At 39.3% G+C, this 24,344-nt stretch overlaps 1 pseudogene; it reads left to right on the forward strand.

The window, feature by feature from the left end:
* The first annotated feature begins 3,920 nt into the window (after nt 1–3,920).
* Nucleotides 3,921–24,283, forward strand: LOC137858671 (kinesin-like protein KIF27; annotated as a pseudogene).
* Nucleotides 24,284–24,344: the final 61 nt, after the last annotated feature.

Below are 24,344 nucleotides of genomic sequence, written 5' to 3' on the forward strand. Positions count from 1 at the left end.
ATGCCTGGATAGAATGGGTCAAACATACTGTCCAGAATCTCAACCGTAGCTACTGCTATGCTTGTGCCTCGGGATGACTGATTGCCCAGATAGTGCCCTTCCCATGGTGGTGGACCAAAGACTCCCAAGGGGTGCGATGTATGATTGCATTGTACCAAGAAAAGACTGCCTGGGGAAATGAGGCCTGTAAGTCTCTCTTTGCTGTTCCTTGCATGATAACAGTATCACGGTTCCCCCTGCATTCTCTACAGCTATAGGTAACCATACAGCTTGCCTCTCACGGCAGGGTGTGAGTGCTACCTGGCATCTGGGAGACTTTGCCTTGTGCTACCAAGGACTTGATGGGAAACTGCTCAAGACTAGAGATCCCCAGGGCAGATCTCTGGTGGTACGGTGGAGGGAAGATCTTACGGTCCACCCTACCAACTAATTGGGAAGGCACTTGTGCACTTGTTCAATTAGCTATACCCTTCACCCTGGCATTTGAAAGAGAAACATCACAAATACCCAGAGGAAGTAAAAGAGGCTTAGGAATATCATTTGATGATAGAGTATACATAGATTCTATTGGGGTACCTAGAGGAGTTGCAGATGAACATAAAGCCAGAAATCAAATTGCTGCAGGGTTTGAGTCACTGTTCTGGTGGGTAACAATCAATAAAAATGCGGATTGAATTAATTATTTCTATTATAATCAGCAGAGATTCATCAATTATACCAAGGATGCGATGAGAGGAATCGATGAACAACTAGATGCCATCAGCAAAATGGCTTGGGAAAACAGGATAGCATTAGATATGATGCTCGCAGAGGAAGGAGGTGTGTTTGTGTGTGTAATACTGAGCAACCATTGTTGCACTCTTATACCCAACAATAGTGTCCCAGATGGCTCAGTAACAAGAGCATTGCAAGGGCTTACCACCCTTGCCAGTGAATTGGCAGAAAAAAAAAACAAAAAAAAAATAGGCATATTTGCAACATTGATCGTAGTTGTAGGAGTTTTGACAGCCATTGGTTGCTGCATTATCCCCTGTGTAAGAGGACTAGTACAGTGGTTAACTGAAATCGCACTATTGAAACAAATGACCATGGAGCTACCGCCTTACTCAGATAAGGAGATAATGAGGAGATGGAAAGCAAAGAAAGCAAAGAAGAAGTCTATCAAATTACACCTTAGAGAAAGGTTTTGCAAAAATCAACAGATTATAAAAAAAAGAAAAGGGGGGAATTGTGGGAATAGAAATGTTGTTTTTGCAGAGTTACATTGTTTAGAAGGAGGGAATGTGGTACTGAGATGTGCTTACAGTGATAAGAAAGTTTAGCAGGCGACCTAGTGAAATGCAGACAACCAGACTCCTTAAGACAATTAGGTGAAAATCACGGTGTCAAGTCAAGTCAGATAAGTGAAGAAACATTACCACTTCAAGCAGTAAAAATGTCAAAAGAAATTTGAAATTTACAGGCTGGCAACTGAAGGCCATGCATTGTTTGTGAAGCATCAGATAGATTGTGAACCTGGATTACCCACTCAGTGGGGAAACAGGGGAGGGTCCTGCCATCAAAAGGTATATAAACTGTGTTTTGGAACTAGTAGATGCGCTCTCTCCTGCTTGTGGGGCGCCCACCATTGCAATCGCGAATAAATTACTACTTCACTGAGATCCTCGCCTGAGCCTAAGTTATTGGCTACGGAGTGTTTCTCACACTAGTTATTTAGCATTAAAATATTTGTCAATGTATGCACACGTGTGCATATGTGCACAGTCTTGTCTGCACAAAAATCCAAATGTATCCTGTTCTGTCATTTAAAGAGTGACAAATATGAATTACTTATGATGTAGATATGATTGACCTGTATTTTCTAGATACATAGTTGTGGTCTGATCAGCTAATCTGAATATCAGCATCAAGTAGATTCACAGCTCAATGGCCGTTTTCTCCTAAGATGACCAGCTTCATTTTCTCTTCTTTTGAGAGAAATGGAGTTGAGTAACTTTTTGTGACGAGAATGCTCTTTTCTGTAACCTTTTTGTCTCCTGTAAACTTAAGAGTAGAGCATGGTTCTTTCATCTCTGAAAAGTGAAATGACATATTCCTTTTAAATCATTATTTTGGGGAATGGTCTCTGCCATGCTATTGTTGCATGTTGACATACCTGAGTATATATGGAGCACCTATACAATTTTGGACTGGAGAAATTCTGGAGTTAAGTGGTAAAGAGAGCCTGTGGAAACTTCTGCAGAGTCTCATGTTCTTTTGTAATAGTACTTAATAAGGAACAGATTTGTAGGTTATCTAAGCAGATAACTCAAGAACTTGTTTCAAACTCTAAAGATTCCTTTTGAACAGTAATTTCAAGAAGTATGTATTATCTCACTACACCTCTGTCATAATATGTCAGCATATCTAGATGTCTGTTTTCTATGAAATTTGTAATCAGAGATGGATATCATCACTTTCAATACTCTGCTAATTGACCAAACTCTGCATGGAAAAACTGCAGTTGGACAAACATAGATATACCCAGGATCTAGCTTTAATGCTAGGTAAATGATTTGATCTTTAGAATGGTATCCCAGGGATGTACATGTTGCTTTTAGCTACAGGCAGCAACAGAAGGCATAAGTGTTGCTTAGTTCCGTCTCCCCCCAGCGTATCCTCTGTGTCTTGCTGTAAGAACAGGTGAACTTGGTGTTTGTGGACGGTACCAGCTGAAATGCTGGGTTCACCTCCCTGTGGAGAAAACTGCTTGCTGAATCTCCAGTGCATTGCAAACAAAATTAAACTTCTTGTAAAAGAAGAGATAAGGCTGCTTACCCCAAACTGGAGCTTGCGTATGTGTATTATCTACTTCATTCTTAAATTGTGTTTGTCAGGCTCCGGGGATGGCATCTGAAATAGTTTTTAAGCACTAAATTATTCTATTCTATTCTATTGTGTCTTTTTCCGCCCAGAACATGACCAGCTTCTTTTAGAGCCACCTTTTTTCCACGAAATCTCTCAAGAGCGAATGTATTAGCCTAAAATGTGTTTGGTAGATTGTTTTTATTTTATTTTATTTTATTTTTTTATGTAATTCTTCTTTAGTTACCTAAGGTAATACAGTGTAGTCAGTTACAATATAAATAAATTATACTGTATCTTTTTGATTTCTCCCTCATTCCCCCAATTCCAGCCCTGTCTTATGCTTTTTGAGCCAAAAAAACCACACTTCTGTGGTTTAATGATATGAATTATTGCTTGTTTGATCAAACAATGTTTTCATTCTACCTTCTGTGCTACTTTCCCAGGAAACTGATAATGAAAAGAAGCCAGCTCAGTAGAATTTCAGACATGGCAATGGAATCTGCTATAATCAGTTCAGTCCCTACCACTGCATCTCGTTTTGCCTTACTACAACTGGAAAGTGATACTGATTCAGAGCCTGGAAAAGGCAGAAGTGGCCGACGTGCTGGTAAATCTCTAGCTTCAGGGTGTAGATCTACAAATGTGAAGAAAAGAGAGAAAAGAAGAAAAAAGAGAGAACAGCAGCAGAGTGAGGCCAATGAGGTAAAGGGATTGTATTTTCAACAGTAAGTAAGGCTGTTGTCTCATCAAGAGTTTTTGCTGTCCCTGAAAAGTCATTGGTTTTGGTTTTCCCTGTGAAAGAAGAACTACTTAATCACAGATTACATCTTTACATTGTCCTGTCTTCTGTTTCTGAGAAGTACTTACACGCTTTAGGGAACTGAAGCTGGAAATACACCCTTTTGTTTCAGTCATTTCACAGCTTAGCTTTCTAAATGTCTCTTTGTTTATCAAGTCTTTAGGGTGGAGTAAGCTCTGTGCACTTACAAATTGCTAAAGCAGTGTTCCATGTCATGAATGGGACCGACTTGGTCTTCTCTGTTGTTTTCATATACAAATCGGACAGAATCCGTTCGCGTTTTGCTCCTTGAGCTCTGTCGGCATTGTGTCTACAGATGTGTCTGTGTGTGGACGTGTGCCTGGGCACTCCCGGCGGCTGCTGGGCGAGCAGCTGCGAGCAGTTGTGAGCGTGGCTCGCCTACTTGGAGACCGCTTGTGTTTGAGGGAAAACTCAGCCTTTACCGCTGAGCTCCACCGGAGCCGTAAGGAGACGCTCTCCTCCATGACGAGCGCGGCGATGGAAGCCGCATTTCGCACCCCTGCTTTGACCACAAGCAGACGGCCCCCTCCACCCTCCCCAGGACTCGAGGGCGAGCTGTGCGCGTCCCTGGGGGCCGGGGGCTGCCCCCCGGTGTCCCCTCACACCCACCCCTCAACCCCCGCTCCGCCCGCGCCCTCCTGCCGCGGGGGGCCGCTGTGCGCGGCGGGGCGGCGCCGCCGAAGGTTGCGGCCGTTGCCTAGCGAGGCGCTGTCACCAGCGGCGCGGGCGGCCCAGGCGCGGCCCGCCGGCCCCTCAGCCCGCCCGGAGGCTGCCTCCCGCCGCCCGGAGCAGGTTTGGAGCGGGGAGCGACGGGGCCGGGGCTGGGTCTGGGGGGAGCCGCCCCACAGCGCCGCTGAGCCGGCATTTTGCTTGGTGTTTGTTTGAGGAAGTAGGAAATGGGATCTCTCCCCTCCTCCGCCCCTCCCCTCCCGCGACTGGTTTGGGTGTCATTTTGGGAGGGGGGGGGGAGTCAGTAAGTTTTCAGTATCTGCTCGTGATTGCCGTGCCCTTTCTGAAATGAGCAGGATTTCAGGCTCTTGCTTCTCTTGCTTGGCTTCGCTCTGCTCGGTTCTGTACAACAAGGCTTTTTGTCAGCTTCCCAAGCTTCTCAGCTCGGAATGAACAAGCCCTCAATGCAAATGGGTGTGAGTGCCAAAACTCTTATCTTTGCAACCACAGAAGACTTGTGTTTCAGTCTGGTTGCATTTTCATGCAGGCTGAATTTGATGTGCTTAGCTGGTGAGTTCTGCCAGTTGGGTAACAGCAAAAAGGCTGCGTGGGAGTTGAGCAAGAAGGAAGTTCAGCAAACTTTCCTTTGCATGGCAAAGCCTCCTTGACTGAGAATCAGCAAGAGCAGAAGATGTGTTTGGGATCCGGCAGCATTTGATACCCATCGAGGCTTTGGAGTGTTTCTGGTAGACATTTGTAAAGAAATGCGATTCGATGCTTCTTCTTGTGCTTCAGAATTAATAGATGGGGGGCAGTATAAGGAACCATGGTTGCTGAAATATATAACTAATAAAAAATAGTTCCATATGGGCATAAACAGACGGATTAAAATCAGAGGAATGCTTGGTGTGTAGTAATCACAACTATTTAAAATCATACCCACCATGTAAGCAACACGACAGCTTTCTGTGCTTCTGAAATTCTAAATACTTGGCTCTTGTAAGCAGAAGATGGCTTTCAAGCACGTGTGTGTCTATAGGTATAAATTCAGGATAAAAAGGTTTTGTTTGAATAATTTCTGTTGCCTATGCATCGGTACTGTAGCAGTGAGAAAATAAGGTTCATTGTAAGTCTATGCTTTATCAACAGTTCATTAACAAGATCTTACAATATTGTTGCTTCATCCGGCAGTATAACATCCAAACAGAAAGTCTGACCACTTTCAGACCAAAGGTTAAGTCTGCTAGCTTAGAAGGTAATAGAAGCAAAATTAGTTTCTGCACTGGTTTAACAGTTGTTAACGTATCTGCTTTTTTATCACAGTTCCTTTCCAGGGTGTAATGATGCTTATGTATTCTTTGGGAAACTCTTCAACATTCTGCTTCAGCAGGGAGTTAATTCTTTCTTCTTTAACTCAGAAAACATTTTTTCTTAGGTGCAGAAAATTGCAAATGAGGTGAACAGAGGAATTGTAACAGATCTTCCTGAATACTGAGTGGGGAGCACAGAGATGGAGGCCGGCATGGAGGAGATCCTGGTTAAAGTTGCAGTAAGGGTCAGACCTCTGCTTTCCAAGGAAGTGCTTCATAACCACCAAGTATGCGTGAGATTAGTCCCAAATACACAACAAATAATCATTGGGAAAGACCATGTCTTCACTTTTGATGTTGTATTTGGCAAAAACTCAACCCAAGAAGAAGTTTATCCAGTTTGCATTAAACTTCTTCTAGTGTCTTTGGCTGAGGGATATAATGCTACAGTATTTGCATACGGACAGACAGGTTCCGGGAAGACTTACACCATTGGAGGTGGTCACATTGGTACGTTGTAAAAAGTCTTTTTTTGTGTGTGTGTGAACAATGTAGTTCTGCAAATTACGTATTTAATACATAACAGATGATGCTTGAGAATTTTTAAGAGATAATGAAAAAATGTATAGCAAAAAAAAGACATATATATTCCAAAGTTTATGTGATGGTTGTGTTCTAAACACAAATTCTGTGTCCATTAGGCTATCCCAAAAGTATGAGAGAAAAAAAAATAAAAAAGTGCTCTTTCCCATTCTCTATTCTAACAGGCAACTTACCCTACTTTCTGAAACACAGTGCTTTAGAAATTTTTGCTCCATTTATCCTACTTAGAAAGTATCTGCTTTAGGTAATTGTATGAAGCAAACTCACTCTTGGACTTTTTTCAGAGACTGACAAAGAGATTTCATAGATAAATTTCATGGAATAGAATCCTAGAATGGTTTGGGTTGGAAGGGACCTTAAAGATCACCCGGTTGCAACCCCCTGCCACGGGCAAAGATGTCACCCACTAGACCAGGTTGCCCAGGGCCCCATCCAGCCTGGCCTTGAACACCCCCAGGGACGGGGCATCCACAGCTTCTTTGGGCAACCTGTGCCAGTGCCTTGCCACCCTCTGAGTAAAGAATTTCTTCTGACGATCTAATCCAAATCAACCCTCTTTTAGTTGGAAAGCCATTCCTCCTTGTCCTATCATTACACCACCTGCCAAAGAGTCCCTCCAGAGTCCCTCCCCAGCTTTCCTGTAGGCCCCCTTTAGGTACTGGCAGGCTGCTGTAAGGTCTCCCCAGAGCCTTCTCTTCTCCAGGCTGCACAACTCCAGCTCCCTCAGCCTGTCTTCGTAAGAGAGGTGCTCCATCTCTCTAAGCATCCCTGTGGCCCTCCTGGACTCTCTCGAATACTTCCACGTCCTTGTGCTGGGGGACCCAGAGCTCCAGGTGGGGTCTCACGAGAGCAGAGCAGAGGGGGACAATCACTTCCCTCCCCCTGCTGGCCATGCTGCTTTTGATGCAGCCCAGGATATGGTTGGCTTTCTGGGCTGGAAGCACACATTGCTGGCTCAGGTGGAGATTCTCATCAACCAACACCGCCAGGTCCTTCTCCTCAAGGCTGCTCTCAATCTGTTTTCTGTCCAGACTGTAGTTGTGCTTGTAACTGTTCCAGCACAAGTGCAGAACCTTGCATATTGGCCTTGTTGAACTTTATGTGGAATTCAAATTTTGCTTTTTTAAAGGCAGATATCTGAAACTCTACTATTCGACTTACTTGGTATTTCCAAGTCAGTGTTCCTCAAACACCTGAGACTGGAAACTACTTTTATTCTGTATTTGTTCGCAGAAGAATTCTTCAGCTTCTGCATGTATACGATTTTGCTTTCTGACTCTCTCTGGAATCCTGTATCACCAGCTCTGGTTATCTTCCCTTCCATATGGAGAAGTCACAATTTGTTTGTCTGTTCTGCTGAAGAAGAGAGAAGAAGTGGAGTAGCAGGAATTAGAAGACTATCTGGATTTTTCTTGGTCCTTGATTCTGAATTTGAAACCCTGAAAATGATGTATTCATTCTTTCTGCATAAAGGATTTGCAGTTTTATCATTAATTCATGAGCAAGTTCAAAATATTTTTTTCTTCTAGCGTGATTTTTTACTAATTTAATTTTCTTTTAGTCTCGTACCCGCAGAAAGTAGTAAAGTTCTGTATCATTTCCATGCATTTCTGATCAACGGAAAAGCAAATCTTTACATGAAAACTTGGGAAAACTGAGCTCTTCCTATTCCTTATTATATTGAGTGATAAACGTCGCAGACTTCTCTTTAGTTTTAGTCTTTGTAATTTGTGTGACAGAATGACTGCAAGTATCTGTGACATCTGTGTTTCTATTTTAGCATCAGTTTCAGAGGATGAAAAAGGCATAATCCCACGGGCTACTCAGGAGTTATTTCAGCATATTTCTGAAAACCATAACATCGATTTCCGTGTGAAGGTATCTTATATAGAGGTTTACAAGGAAGAACTTCGAGATTTATTGGAGTTGGAGACCTCTGTGAAAGATTTACATATCCGAGAAGATGAAAAGGGAAATACAGGTAGGATTTCAGCTCTAGAACTTCGTGCATTTGATTTCTGTTGTGTGCACACATTACTGTTTCCACCTCTTGAAAAGAGAGCTTATCGATGACTAATACTAGACGAAGTCACGTTTTCAAAATATCAATTCAGTTTAGCTGATCTGAAGCAGCCTTCATTTGAGATTCCTATGAACAATATCAATGTTCCTCCAGAAGCAGCATCAGGTGGTAAGGTAGTACTGTTACTGTTTCTGCAAATTCAGCATAGAAACACAATTGTGCATGATTATTCAGTTGAATGAATGCTTTAAGATTAAGCCTTTGCTTCTCACTTCAAAGTTATATTTGTTAAGCTACTTATGCTGTAAATATCTGCTTCCATTCCACTAAGAACTATGTTCTTAACATAGGCTGGGAGTCACTTTTACTACAAACTTTCAAAATTTCTGTCTTTTTTTTTTTAACTGACAAAGTAAGCTTTGAGCTAGGTTTGCTCATACTTTTTTTCTAGATAGCGCTAGGTTGCAAATTGCATAAGACGATGTGTAAACACCTAAGTCTGTGTATTCTGTTTACGATATTGTTTCAAATGCTGTGACAAAATACACCCATATATTCTATTTCTGCAGGTTTCAGATGTGCTGTACTTTGTGCTTTCCACATACTGTTTTATTTTATTTAGCTATGTGCTACGACCTTATAATAATGCAGGCTTGTATGCTTGTGTGATTTGTGTTTATAGATTGACTCTTCATAATTGCAGTAAACTTTTACTGAAAAGTTTAAAATTAATTTAATTATTCTGATTTTCTTTTGGTGTTTGAAGTGATTGTTGGTGCTAAGGAATTCCAAATAGAATGTGCAGATGAAGTGATGAGCCTGTTGGAAAGTGGCAATGCAGCTCGTCACGCAGGCACAACACAAATGAACGAACACTCTAGTCGATCACATGCCATTTTTACTATCAGTATTTGTCAGAAACAATCTGCAGAGTCTCAGAAAAAATAGTGATCCACAGGATTCATCTTGGAAATCAGTCCAGATGATTGCTTCAAAGTTCCATTTTGTGGATTTGGCAGGATCAGAGAGGGTGACAAAGACTGGAAATACCGGTGAATGATTCAAAGAATCAATTCAAATCAATAGTGGTTTGTTGGCCTTGGGAAATGTCATCAGTGCTCTTGGAGACCCAAAAAGGAAAAGCGTATATATTCCATACAGGGATGCTAAAATCACTCGCATTCTGAAAGACTCCCTAGGAGGGAACGCCAAGACGGTCATGATAACATGTATAAGTCCATCCTCATCAGACTTTGATGAATCTTTAAATTCGCTCAAATATGCAAACAGAGCCAAAAACATTAGAAATAAACCAGTTGTCAACTACAACCCTGATCAAGACCGGATTGATGAAATGGAACTTGAAATCAGATTGCTCCGAGAAGCTTTGCAGAACCAACAAGTTGGTAATCAGTGTTGACATGACTTAAATCAAGAAAGAACCCGAATCAGTTTGCTAGAAGAACAGCTCACCCGGCTTCAAGTTCAGTGCTTCAGCTACAGAAACTGTTTGGATGAAGCCTTCCCATTCCTGGTTGATTTGAATGATGATGTTAGCTTAAAAAGCAGGAAGCTCTCACCGTGCAGCAAATTGACACTGGAACTGGCACCATGCAAGAGCCCCATCATATCACAATTCTTCAGCTGAGGAGAGAACTAAAGAACTGCCAGGTATTTCATTCTAAGTTGATTGTTTAGGTACCTATGAACAAATCAGGAAAGCTAATGTGTCTGTCTTGTAGGAGGAGGAGATAGAGTTCCAACAAGTTAGAATTTTATAAAATCAACCTATTTTAATTTTTCACACTGAATTCTGGTAAGCCTGTAGATTGTTACCTCGCAATCGCATACACAAATTCTGGCTTTTCTTGGTTCTCATCATCCTAAATTACAGCTCTGTTATTTATTCTTCATTTTTTTTCTCTGGCTTATTGTAAAGCTCTGCTTCCCAGGCTCAAAACAGTGTAAGAGCTGGGTTTAAACTGAAAGATACCCAGGTAAGCATGCCATCCACAGCTCGGAGGAGATGGTTATGGAGATGCTAAAATAAACAGGGCAATAAAGGCTCTTGAGCAGCTCTTAAGAGTTGTATTTACTTGAAAGATATAGGTTGTACAGAAAAGATAGAGTTGTACAGAAGTATCTGTCTTTAGAATGGTAAGACATAGTGTGTCTATAGTTTGCATTTGGCTCCTAAAGGTTTTCTGGAAGGCCAACTACATTTGGAAGTAGCCTTCAATCACTATTGGATCACTTACCCAGAAAAACATCTGAAAAAAAATAACATTATAATTTCTTTAATCTTTAGGCTCTTCTTTGAGATGAAAAATGAGGAGGGCCATCCTTATTTTTTTGTTTGAGAAGTGTATTAATATTATGATTGATGCTGAGATTTTACAGCCACATCTCACGGCACACCGAAGAAAGGAATTGGATTTAAATACCCACTTTGTAAGGTAGTGTTGGTTATGGGTCCGTTATTTCCTTTGGGAGAAAGAAACTTGTCAAAACAAAATCAACAGATGAGAAACAGAAGTAAAGAAACAACTGGTGGAAACCACTTTTGAAGGGAGCAGCTGATTCCCCAGAGGGCCATGCTGCCATAACCACAGGGACCTTGACAGCCTAGAAAGGTGGGCTGACAAGAACCTCATGAAGTTCAGCAAGGGCAAGTTCAGAGTCCTGCACCTGAAGAGGAACAACTGCAGGCACTCGTGCATGCCGGAGGCCACCCCGCTGGAAAGCAGCCCTGCAGAAAGGGAGCTGGGCGTCCTGGTGGCCACCAAGTTGAACATGAGTCAGCCATGTGCCCTTCCTCCTAAGAAGGCTAGTGGTTTTGTTGGCTGCACTAGGCAAAGTGTCACTAACAGGTCAACAGATGTGATCTTTCTGCTCAGTGAGGCCACAGCTGGAGTAGTGTGTCCAGTTGCAGTTGCAAACTGTATTTTGTGGTGCGTTATACACAGCATAGGCAGCCAGTCAAAAGAGGTGATTCTCCCACCATTTATTTAGCATTGATGTGGCCTCACCTTGAGTATTGTGTGCTCAGGGGCTCCCCAGTTGAAAAAGGATGTGAAGATAATTGAAAGTGTGCAGAGGAAGGCAACAAAGCTGGTAGAAGGGCTGGAAGGCAGGTCCTATGAGGAGAGACTGAGAACACTTGTGTTGTCCAGTCTGAAGAACAGGAGGCCAAGAGGCGACCTCATGGCTCTCAGCAACTTGCTGAGGAGGGAAGGTGCTGGTCTCTGCTGCTGGTAACTGAGGGAAGAATGCATGGGAATGGCACAAAGCTGTGGGGGATGTCCAGTTCACGCTGGACATCAGGGAAAATTTCTGTACCATGAGGATGGTCAGACACTGGCACCGGCTTCCTAGCAAGCTGTTTGGTGCCCCATGCCTGTCAGTATTCAGGAGGCATTTGGGCACTGCCCGCAATAACATGCTGTAACTTTAGGTTAGTCCTGAAGTGGTCAGCCAGTTGGACTTGATGATCTTTGTAGGTCCTTTCCAACTTTTCTACTCCATTCTGCTTGATTCTGTTCAGTTCCGGGCTCCCCCATGCAAGAGATTCAGGGACATCCTGGAAAAAGTGCGGCAGAGGGCCACAAAGATGCTTAAGGGACTGGAGCACCTCTCCAATGAGGAAAGGCTGAGAGAGATGGGACTGTTCAGTTTGGAGAAGAGGAGGCTCAGGGGGGGATTTTAGCAATGTCTTACAAATACCTGAAGGGAAGGTGCAGTGAACTTGCAGCCAGGACAAAAGGCAGTGGGCACAAGAGCTTCTAGGCTAACATCTGGAAGCACTTGTGTACTGTGTGGTGGCTGTGGCTGTGCACTGGAACAAGTTGCCCAAAGAGGTGGAGTCATCCTCTGAGACCATCAAAAGCCACCTGGACATGGTCCTGGGCAACCTGCTCAAGGTGGCCTTGCTTGAGCCAGGGGTTAAACCAGGTGACCTGCAGAGGTCCTTTCCAGCCTCAGCTGTTCTGTGATTCCATGGTGGGAGAATTTGCCATTTATACGTGCCAACTTTGCAGTTCCACTCACATCTTTGAACAACAAATAAATATATGTATGTATTTAATTTTCCAACTTCAAGAATAACAATGCCTGCATTGTTATAGCATTTCAAGATCCAGGAGACCATCTATAGGATAGTTGATAGATCTGACTTTATAGGATGATAGATCTGACCTTTTGTAAAGGGAACAGCGTAAACATGGCTAGTTAGTACTCTTCTCCTTATTCTCCTTTTTCTCCTTTTTCTCCTTTTTCCTCTTCTTTGCTGATGGCTTGGGGAGAGTCAATGAATGAAAGGTAAGTCTACTGGTCACTATCTTTTCCTTCCCTCTGTAACATTTTTTCTGTTCTGTCATCTCTGGATAGGCTTTTTTTGTGTGTTTTCCTTTTTTAACCCATACTGCATATTGTCAGCTTATTAGACTGAAACAATCCATGCTTCTAATACCCATAGATGCTTATATACGATTATGCTTATAATTGTATCTTATGGAGGATACGAGGCAGATGATATGAACAGAAACAATTGTACTGTAGGCAAAAGATCGCAGCTCTCACTTTTACTTAAAAACAGAAAAATCAGTATAATAATTAAATCAAATGCTTGTGTCAAATGGCTTAAAGTTGTATGCACAGGAAAGTGTCGTTTCAATGATACATGATAGAATAAGAACTGTAAAAGTAGCATGTAAATGTTTGTACCCATGTATTTATGTAACAGGTTATGCACTATGGGGTTGTATGTACAAGGGCATAAGGGACAGAGTCTTATAGGGATTAAAAAAAAAAAAAAGTTGCAAGGTGGAGTTGCCCATTACTACTTCCACAATCATAAAATGCATGGTATTGACATATATATTCTTTTTCCTATGACACAGAAATATTATGTATTGTATTCCAACAAAATGTCAATTTGTGGGGCATTGTCTATGTATGGGGAAAGGACTTGCAGTCTAAGAAGATGAGAAAAAAAGAATAAATAAAAAATATATGATTCAAAGTAGGAGAATGCATATTTTAGTTAACTATCTCTAGCTGTTATTCAAATTTCCTGTTGGTAGGCAAGATTTTCGATGTATTCTGAAAGGAACAGAGAAGACTGAAAATTGTATGGTCTTGGCCTTATGGATAAATCAGTTCAGTGAAGATATGTAATTTTGAACAATGCACAGAGATTGCTGTAGGAAAGGCAAGTAAGTTCTTCAAACTAGCATTACCGACAAATTTGAGGCTGGGTAGAAAAGAAAGTAACGGTTGATACAGGGGATCCTGGGGTCATGTACAATTTTATGAATGTTAATTAATAAAAATAATCTTTCAAGTTGGACCGCTCCAAGAGGAAGAGGAAGCCTACATGTATGTACATTTCATTCTTTAAACTCAGACCATGTGCTTCATTTGAACATTTTTCTTGAATTACTGTTTTATTTATCCATGAACACACAAATAAGGCAAGCAAGGGCTGATAAATATGTCATCTACTTCTCACTAGATGTCTAAATCTAGCTGACATAATTTCTATAGGACAGGTCCTTTAGAGACAAAAATGTCTCAAAAAAATGATTGGAGTTTGGGGAGAGGTAAGATTCTACCTGTCATGCCAGAGAATTTTCAGTTTGTTGCAGAATTTGCCTGTGCACTGCAGAAGAATTTAGAGTTGGTGAATGATATACAAGAAGGCTGACCTTTATAATGAATTTAGAAAGGTATGATGCAAACCTGATGATCAGCAACCGTTTTTGTTTTTGTTTTTTTCATATGAGGATGAAAAAATGGTGGAACAGCAAATCCTTATTGATCAGCTAAAAGAAAAATTAGAGAAGTTTATGGTTGTGAAAACTTGGGACTTCTCAAGTGCTTGTGGAGATGGGCCTGCTGTTACGGCATCTGCAAGAAGGCCATACAGTGTCCCACTCACAAAGAGTCTGCTACACTCCCTTTACCCATCTTCAGGGACAGAGACACAAAAGGTAAGGTCTACCTAAGCATTCCATTTTTTTTAACAGTTATCGTTCAATAATTCAGTTTGGCGTGACAAATTATGGTGACCTATTGTCAGCTGCTGTTTAGCTTTGAAGCATTTTAGCATGGAAGACTGAAAAAGTACTTTCGAATGTCTTGCGACACATGCTATGTCCCAATTGTCCAAAATCTATGGGCTTACATTTTGAATCCCAGAATGGCTGGAGTTTGAAGGGACCTTTAAAAATCATCTAGTCCAACTCTGCTATGGACAGAGACACCTTTCACTAGATCAGGTTGCTCAAAGCCCCATACAAATTGACTTAAAACACAGAATTTATCACAGTCATAAAGCTGTAGTCTTTAGTGATCTTTTTGTGCAATGTTTAACAGTTCAGATAGGAAGCATTCCCAAAATGAATGATTATTCTGTACTGATAAACTGAACATTTTGGGTAATAAGTTGGTAACAGTACCTTCTTTTGCACTTGGGACAAGTGTTCTAAGCAGAACCTTCTCTTGCAAAACCTTCTGGTACACAGGTACTCAGAAATACTATTTAAACACCTGCAATTTTGCATACAAGGTCAGGTAGTGAAAGACTTTTAAACTGAAATACTATTGGAATATTAATAAAGAATTACTGAACTATTCCAAGTGTTTTTTGGGTGCTTTTTGGCAGGTGTATACCAGTCCCCCTGCTTTTTCCATGGCTCGGATGATTGCAGGATTCCGTGCTCGTAGCCAGATGATACTGAGCTACATAGAAGATCAAGATGAAGTCCTTCACTGCCACCTCTCTGATCAGAGTGATGAAGAGAAAGAAAATACAGACAGTCAAAAGTAATTTCAGTTTTTTTTCTTATTACTTAATTAAGTAATTTTTTCTTTAATTTCTGTTACAGATAAATATATAGCAAATATAATATTACTGCCTAATCCTACTGTAATGTGAGGCCATTTGTGATACTACTTAAAATAAATTTGCAGGACCAACTAGGCATATTATGAAACTAGTTTAAAAACCACATTTTTTTGATGCGATAAAGATTGCATGATCTTTGTTTTGGGGACATCATTCAACAAGATCAAGCAAGGGAAGAAGAAGGTGCAAATGCTTATGTAAGCTTTCTCAGTTTGGCACTCTTCTTTTTAATATCATGTACTTCATATAAAGTTAAAAGAAAAAAAAAATCCCTTTGTGTTTAGAATGTATCATGTTTTCCATTCTTTCTTAGGCATTCTATAAACCAAAGATGAACACGAAAACAGGCTTCTCTGTGCTTTCCCTTTGAGCAAAGTGACATGAAATGTCAAGTTGACAAGTCCAGCTTATGTGACAAATCTGTGCCACAGACTGATACAGCCACAGGTAAAATGGAAGTCATGAGAGTAAATTGTGTTAGATGTAATATTAGAATATGCAATAATGTCTTTATCACATGTAATTATTTTTCTCATCAAAATGTCTTTATTTGCTACAAATACTTTTTTCATGATAGCTCAACATAAATTTATTTTTAAATTATTTTCCTTTTCCTTTTCTGAAATTGACATCAGTGACCTTAATGTTTAAGTACTACTTACTAGCGAGAAAGCACTTGACATACAAGTCTAGTACTAGTTCAAGAAAAGGAAACATGCTATTGTTTCATCAGAGATGCACTGAAAATGCTTAAAAAATATATTTTTTTCTCTCTCAGGTTAGCATCTTGAAATGCTAATGCATGCTGTCATTTCCATATTTAGACAGCAGGGAAAAGACTCTTTGCAATACTCTCTCCTTTTGTCTCTTTCGCTTCATTTGTAAGAATTCTATACATACTATATTTCAGATCACTGTCTTTTGGCTAAAGAGTGTATTCCTTTTATTCCTTTTTTATTCCTTTTTTTTTTTTTTGGTCTCCACATTGCTTTGTTTTCTTTCAAGGTGAAGAAATGGACTGCCTCCAGAAAAGTCATGTTTTTAACATGCAGAAGTTAAAGAATTCAGAGTTGAGACTCACTGAGGCCAAGCAAAAAATGAGAGAACTTGCACTTAACATCAAAATGAAAGAAGAACTTATTAAGGAATTAGTAAGAACAGGTAAGTGACTGAAAAATTGAAATGAAGACATTCAGAAATAAGCAAGAAAAAAGACACAAAACTTCTGAAGACCTGCATATCTTAGTTTTTGGGTAATTTTCTTCTGCGGGAATACTTCTGGTAACTTACAGTTTCCTAACTTCTATGAATTACTTGCTATGAGTGCATTGAAGGCTGCAAATTTGTATTGTGTCCTACTCAGCTGTGATCTGCAGATTTGTTTGTTAAATATTTTTTTGTGTTTTGTGGCTTATTGTGTTTATCCACCTATAGTGTAATTTTTCACGTATGCTTAGTGCAACTGATCTCTTCATGGACATGTGTTTGTCACCCAGTGTCTGGGATAGGAGAGAAGATACGACACTGTGCTGGGAATGCTTGCATTGCCATCATAGCAGTAGAGAAGCAGGAGTCAGAAGTGGATGAGGGAAAAGGTCAGTGTCCCTGTTAGCCTATATCATTACACACCTGTCCTGATATATATATGCTTGCCAGAAACTTATCATTATGATGACCCTAAAGATCTGTGCTTACCTGTTTCAGTCACACTCTTCTAGTGTGTACATATTCTCCTGAGGCAGTCTTTTGGCATTGAGAAACATTGTGCGCCCCCAGTAACAGTACTTACGGAATCCCAAACAGAGCAAATCAGATTGCCCGAACAGGGCAAATCAGTAGAAACACAATCGAGAGTTTTTTGCTGATTACCAAGTTGAAAGCTGAGAAATATGTAGCATATTCCTCTGGGGAAAAACAAACAAACAAACAAACAGACAAAAACAAAACAACAACAACAACAACAACATAATAATAATAATAATACAGGCAAGCTATTTTGTCAAGGACTGCAGTAGGCAGAAAATTTTCACTTGATGTGGCACTCAGGTGTTACTTTCTTTGGTGACATCAGATGATTTATGAAGAGTTCAGATTTAAGATTCCTTCGTTCATCTATATTTCAGTGTTATAAGGGAGCTGTTTGTTTAGGTTTGGAAAATGTCTCAGAAATTTTTGGTTTAATCAGGATGAAGTAAGTAACGATTCAATTACAGGTTTAAGTAATACATTGCAAATTATTATCTTGCTGTTTTAAAACTATTTGGATATGATGTCTTTAAGGTAAGGATGCAGAGTGTGTAAGCAGGCAATATTCTTTGAAGATAACTAAACTGGAGCAAGAATCCGAGCAGGCCAAAATGGAACTGGCCGAAACTCAAAAACAGCTTCAGGAGCTGGAGAATAAGGAGCTGAGAGAGCTTCCTGAGAAAGCCAAGCTACAAAAAGAGTTCCGAAAGAAGATGGATGCAGCTAAGCTGAAAGTGCAGGTATTTCCAATATGACCATTAGGATTTGCAAATTCCTGTCTCAGCATCACCTTTGAAATCCGTACACTCTGCTTGTGAAACTCTCACCAGCTTCACACAATTGAAGCTAGTTGGATTGAAGTAGCCAATGAGAACCTTCACACAGTTATACCCACTACTATTTAACAACTAAGTAGTTAGATAGTTCTGTCTTTGATGATTTTACGAAGGCTCAGAGATCTTAGAAATAATGTGTGATTGTTGTGGCAAAATGTAGCAAGTCTTGCTCACTGTCCTAACTCAGTGAAAAAGAGAATTAACCTGAGTCAGGTTTTAGTTTTAAGTTTTCCTGTTGTTAAGCTGAAATTTTCCGTGAACATTCAGGCCTTACAGAAGAAGAAGCAAGACGCTAAGAATCTGGCTTCTCTATCTAACCAAAGTGAAAAACGAGCAATAGAACTTGAGCAGAACGTGGCTCAGATGAAGCATCAGCAGACCCTGCTAGAGAAAAGACTGCGTGAGGAGAGTGAAAAAAAGAAGCAACTAGAAGCAGAGCTTCAGCGGGACCAGCTACAAATTAAAGTAGGATTCTTTCTGTTTCCTTATGACAAAGAATAAGATCAACCAGTTTGACCTTTGTTTTCCCAAAGTCAATGTACTATACTACCAGATTTTGTCCTTTTAAGTAATTGCTTACTTGACACTGAAGAAATTGTGTATAAGTATTTTCACAGAAATCTTCATTCTTCCTTTCTTTTCAGCTATGTTTTTAAATGTTATTATGTGATGTCTAGCCCTGAGTTGCAATTTTGCATGTAAATTAGTTCAATATTTCTGATTTCATGATTGTGTAGATTCTGTCATTAAATGTGTTTGAAAAACACACTGATAGAGGCAGAAAGAAAGTTTTGTTTGTTTGTTTTTGTTTATAGGAACTTCAGCTTAAGATGGAACAGCAACAGAAGATTCTTAAACTTAAAGACAGCGAGATTGCTGCATTTAAAAAGAAGAAAAATAAGTCAGTGGGAACTTTACAGAAATCAGAGGTAGCTAATCTATTCCAAATCTGTGTGGACACTGAAAAGAAAGGTGTCTTTATTCACCCCGTGCCATCTTTGTAAAGCGTTTGGAAGAAGAGTATTCCATCCTCCCTCCCCTGTTTTTTTTTAAAATTGTTATTTTTTTGTTGTAGCAAAAACTGAGACAAGTCAAGAAGCTCTTTTACTGGTTTTGAATGAACAAAAGGAGAGGGCTGTAATGTCTTTGTTTTTTCTATGACTTGTCAAAGGTAGTAATTCAGATAGCTGGAAATTCAACAAGTTTGGTTGTCTGGTAGGTTTGAAGGTGATTCTGATGAGCTCTGTTATAAATGTTGCACGGTTTGTTTGTTTATTTCTTTTCCCATCTGACAAATATGACAGATGGCTATGGTTTTGGTTGTTCATGACAGTTTTAGAATAGTAGGTTTCCTGTGCAACAGTGCTACCTGCATGATTTCAGAACTAGACATTGGAACATGAGAGTTTCATGAGTTAACCAAAGTCTTTAGAGGTGAAAATAAATTTAAAAAATGAAATAAAAGCAACTTTTTAGCCATACCAGCAATATGCCCACTGATAAACCATTGCTTCAGAAGAGACTTATAATAGACTCTGCTAGCAGGATCAGAACTCCCATTTTTTCTTTCTTTCAGCATCACAGTTTCTCATCACTATGTGTTTTTCCACCAATCTTGGTCTTGGGCAAGAATCATGCAATGAGGATGGGCTAGCTGATTTCTTGTGGTACCTTTCAAACTTAGTTGTTGTCATTCTATATATGACATCTATTTCTATAACTGTTTTTAGGAAAATAATACATTTCCTTAAAAGCATCTGATAAAATTGTTTGCATAAGATGTAGTAATATAACATTGCTGAGCCTCTCCTTAAGTCAGTCCTATTTCTGTATTATCCTGAATCAGGATTCTGTTGAACACTTAATGTTCAGAATTGAAATGTTGATTTCTCACGTTTTATCAGTTACTCTAAAAGAGGAAAAACATAGTCATAAAATTCTGACCCAAATAGTCCTTGTTAATGCTCTCTGGATCTCTGTTTAAACTGTAGAAATTAGAAGAGCAGAAGAAATGGCTGGATGAAGAAATGGAAAGAATTCTTCAACAGCACCAACAGTTAGCGGAACTAGAAGAAGATTTAAAGAAAAGAGAAGCCATTGTAGCTAAAAAAGAAGCATTATTGCAAGAGAAATGCCACCTAGAAATCAAGAAACTGAGATCTAGCCAGGTGATTTAAGAAAAAAAAAAAAAAAGAAAGAAAGAAAGAAACTTAACACAATTGTAGAGCTGCCTGAAAAGACTATGGGAGGAGGGCAGCCGGATAACAGAAGAGGTTTAAGCCATGCAACTTGTATCTGTAGCGCTGCCATTACATTATTGTGTGGCTTGATCAAATCAACATTTTAAACATGAATAATAGAATGTAGTAACCTTTATTTACATGATATCCCCGAAATTCTAACAACAAAACAAAATCTGACTTCCAAAGTTCTGTTATTGCAGCACATTAAATAACGATATCTAAAAAATTGCTCAATGCCTGCAAAGTAGAGAACATGGCAGAGAAACATTCTGTATTATTTACTTTGGCTACTGAGAAACAGAAATTGAAATGTCATTGTCACCGTAATGACTAACTCATGTAAGATATGTAGAAAACTGCACATTGCTTTTCTTTGTTTTCTTTCATCTTTTGATTAAATAGTAAATTTTATGGTAGCTATCTACTTAGCCTAAATGGCGTCCCTTTACAAGAAGTAGACAGGTCTTCCACTTTAGGATGCGACAGTCTCATGTACATGTTTATGGGGAAGGAGTTTTATACTTACGGTTTCTTTCATTCTTCCTCTTATTTCTTTCTCTCTATCTCTCTTTTTTTTTTTTTCTAAAAAAGGCTTTAAACAAAGATAGTATGAAATTGTCTACTTGCTTAAGTATGCTGGACCAGGAATTGTGTGATAAAGGTATGCAGCTTCAGGACAGCACTACTGAAGATAAGACAGACATTCTGGAAAAAATTCATGTTCTTCAGAAGGAAAGGGATCAGCTACTCAGAAGAAGAAATAGTGTGGATGAGAAACTGAAAGAGGGTAACTGAAAAGTGTTGTCAGCTAAAGTAAGTAACTATCTCTGAGATACATCAAAGTTTTAGGCAATGTTGTATAATAAAGTATTCCAATCATGACCTAAAATGTCCCCCAGTATTAGATAGTAGAGAATCAAGGAACTGAGGTTGGGTGTTTTAACAGCCGACATGAAAATACTGCTATAATGGCACTACTTACATAACAGTGAACAACATATACTTTCAGAGGGACTTACTTACTTTAGCTAGAGTCCGGACAAATGTCGCTGGCCTAACAATTCTATAATTAGAAATAATGAAACAGGATGTACATCAATTTATCTTAGGCAGCTATTTTCCTATCAGGACATAGAACAAGGTGAAGTACTCTAATAGTGATGTCCCTTGATTATTTTTTTCATAGGCTTTTGTGAAAGACCAAACCTCACCTGAAGGCCTCCATATAGTTACAATGAAAATAAGCCATATTGTGGATGTTACACACTTGAATAGATCAGTATAATTAAGTTGAAGATTGAATAAATTGATGTAAAATACACAGATTTGTTTTAGGTCTTGAGAAGCAGCAGTTGGGGCCTATTACTGAGCTGATAGCATGCCAGAAAGAATCCTATTTGCTTCACTCCACAGAATCTTCTGCAATACTTCAGGGCGTGAATTTCTGCCACCTTCCTGCACAGATAATGGTCACCAAACTGCTTACAGATCTGATTGGTTCATTAATCGCTAATTAGAAAACTAGTTCAACTGAAAAAGTAATAGAAGTCATCAAATTGTGGGGAGGGGAAAATGAAGGAAGAATAGAATGTAGGCTTTTGTGGTGATGAACCATTTGTTTGAACTCTGGTCTGTGGAAGGGATATCAAGACATTTCCTGCTTGCTCCAAACAGGTTCTAGATTTGTATTCTTCCTCTTATTTTTCCCATTCCATTCTCTGTACTACTACTAGTTAGTCTTGCTCTTCAATTGAGATTCACCTTTGAGAATGAAGTTAATGTCTTATGCACACAAAGATTTGTTTTGTACTTTTTTTACAATCTCACTCCTGTGTTTCTGTGTAGGAAGAACATGTCCTTTTGCAGCTGGAAGAAGGAATTGAAGCCCTGGAGGCTGCTATTGATTACAAGAATGAAAGTATTCAGAGTCGCCAGTACTTGCTTAGATCCTCTTCACAGATCCTTTCACAGAGTGAGGGTAATGGAATCGGAAAACTAGTTTCCTTGTCTGCTGATGAGCTCAGAGCTATCCTCTTCAACTACTTTAACAAGGTTTGCTTTGGCTAATGATCAATATTTTATCCTATTACCTGTTATTGCTCTAAATAGTTAAAGGAAATAGTGTCAAGAAGTAAAGTCAATTTAATCCACTTTCCTTGAAAGCCTGCTTAGGTTACTCACATCTGTTGTTAATTTGGATATTTTGCATCTTGACATCAACATAAAAAGGATGCTTTTCTATTACTTGTTTGTATCTTGTTTTGGTGTCATTAGCTTAAAAGGTGTTGCAAATCTGGAAATTTCCTTGCTCCTTTCCACTGCTTTATGCTGCTAACTTCTCAAGTAGCAACATATTTAAATAGTGGTGTCGTATTGAAATTCTTCCCACCTGCAGTCTTTATTAACCTCAGGATAGTATTTCTTTTTTCCAAATCCATTATAAAATCTTTCTGCAAATAAGCTCTTACCACCATATACTGAAGAATCGTAATGACACCTGGAAACATAAAAAAGAAATGCATTAGGACTTGGTGTCTCTCTTTGCCCATGGGTGAACCTTGGGTGATTTTGTGAACAAGTTGTCTGTGGTACACAAATTGGCAGTTTTCCAGAAACAGGAAAAAAACTCTTGTATCAGTTTAAGTTCTGCACAGGGTATTAAAAAATCCGCTAGTCCATGTGATCAAAATCTACAGAGCTCAATTCTGAAGTGTGAACTCATGTCAGCAGGCAAATCTGTTTCCAGTATAAGCTTACAGTTTATAGAGACAATTGCTTTTGTATCCATTCATCTATTAAGCAGAACTGTAAAAGCATTTGTTGAAATGGTTTGATAGAAGTGTATTAGATTGTCTTAGATTGTTGGCCTGCGAGAGTCTGAACGTAAATTACAACTGCAGACTGAAGAACAGGAAATGAAGGTCATAGACCAGGAAAATATAATACGTGAATTGGAATCTGCACTTGAGCACATCAAGTTGCAGTGTGACAGGCAGCTGACGCTACAACACAGAGAACATGAGAAAAAACTACAGTTGATACTGCATCATTTCAAGGGTGCTTGTTTGTTTTCCAAGGGGAATTGTACAGCAGATATTATCTTTAGTCACTGTTGAGAAATACTGTGTTTCATATGAAAGAAAAAAGAAGATATGAGGTAGAAAGATAACATTTTGGCTGTTACTAATTCTGATGTCGTGTAGGATGCTGATGAACAGACACAAGGTGCTTGTATAAAAGAAAAAAGCTGACCATTTTTAAAAAACGGTCAGAATTGTCATATTTTTATATTCAATTTGTTGACATTGGAAAGGTGAAAGATAGCAATCCCATTGATCTTTATCCTCTAAATGCTCCTATTAAAATGGAGAATTGGGGTTGGCATGGGCTTTTTGATCCTCTGTCATACTAGTTTAAATGCACACCCTGAAAGCAGAGTGTCAGCAAAATACAGGACATTCTCTAGCTGGGCATCTTGATTTTGGCACAGAGAAGTGAAGTGAAGATTTGATTCTCATACGAGTTTTACTTGCCCTAGAACAAGATGGTGAAGGTATTGCAGAAACCTTGAAAGAGTATGAAGTACAAGTCCAGCAACTGGAAAAAGACTTATTTTATTCTAGAGAAAATCAGCAGAGAGCTGAAGAAGAAATTGAAGGGCTTTTTTGGAGAGTCACCCCATCAACTAATGGCACCTACTAAATGTAAGTATATGATCTTAAAATGCTTTTGTGTTTGTCAGTAGATCATTTGAGGGGTAGCAAACAGACAAAAGTATATCAGATAGACATAAAAATCATATTTTTACTGAACTAACTCTTATCCAGGAAGGTACTACATCTCCCCACACTTGCAAAGGAGAGGCAACATCAGTTTGTAATAGAGGCAGTGGTATAACACTGTTCTAAATTCATGTTTGGTTTTCTGTGGATTCGAGCATAATTTCAGAAGCTACAGTCTCACACTGTTGTGGTTGAGAAAACGGTATTTTATTATCTGAAAGACTCTGAATGGCATTATAATTAACAAATGTGTAATATGCTATGCTTTTAGATGCCAGTATTTTAAACAATCAACTTGATTTTGCTGCCAGCACTTGATTTCATAGAGGTTATTTCTTGGAAGATTGTCAATGAGGAGGTCCATACTTCCAGTTAACTAAAATAATTCTTTATTAAGGTTAAAAGACCTAGATATTTGTAGTAAGAAGATAAGCTTCCTAATGTGATCTATGCTTTGACCAAAAAAAAAAAAAAAAAAAAAAAGGAGCAACAAACAACTATGAAAAGTTTTTGATTGTTCCATGTCCTACTAACCACAACTCAAAATGAAGTAGTTCT

The sequence above is a fragment of the Anas acuta genome, chromosome 6 (genome assembly GCF_963932015.1).
Source record: "Anas acuta chromosome 6, bAnaAcu1.1, whole genome shotgun sequence".
NCBI classification, from domain to species: Eukaryota; Metazoa; Chordata; class Aves; order Anseriformes; family Anatidae; genus Anas; species Anas acuta.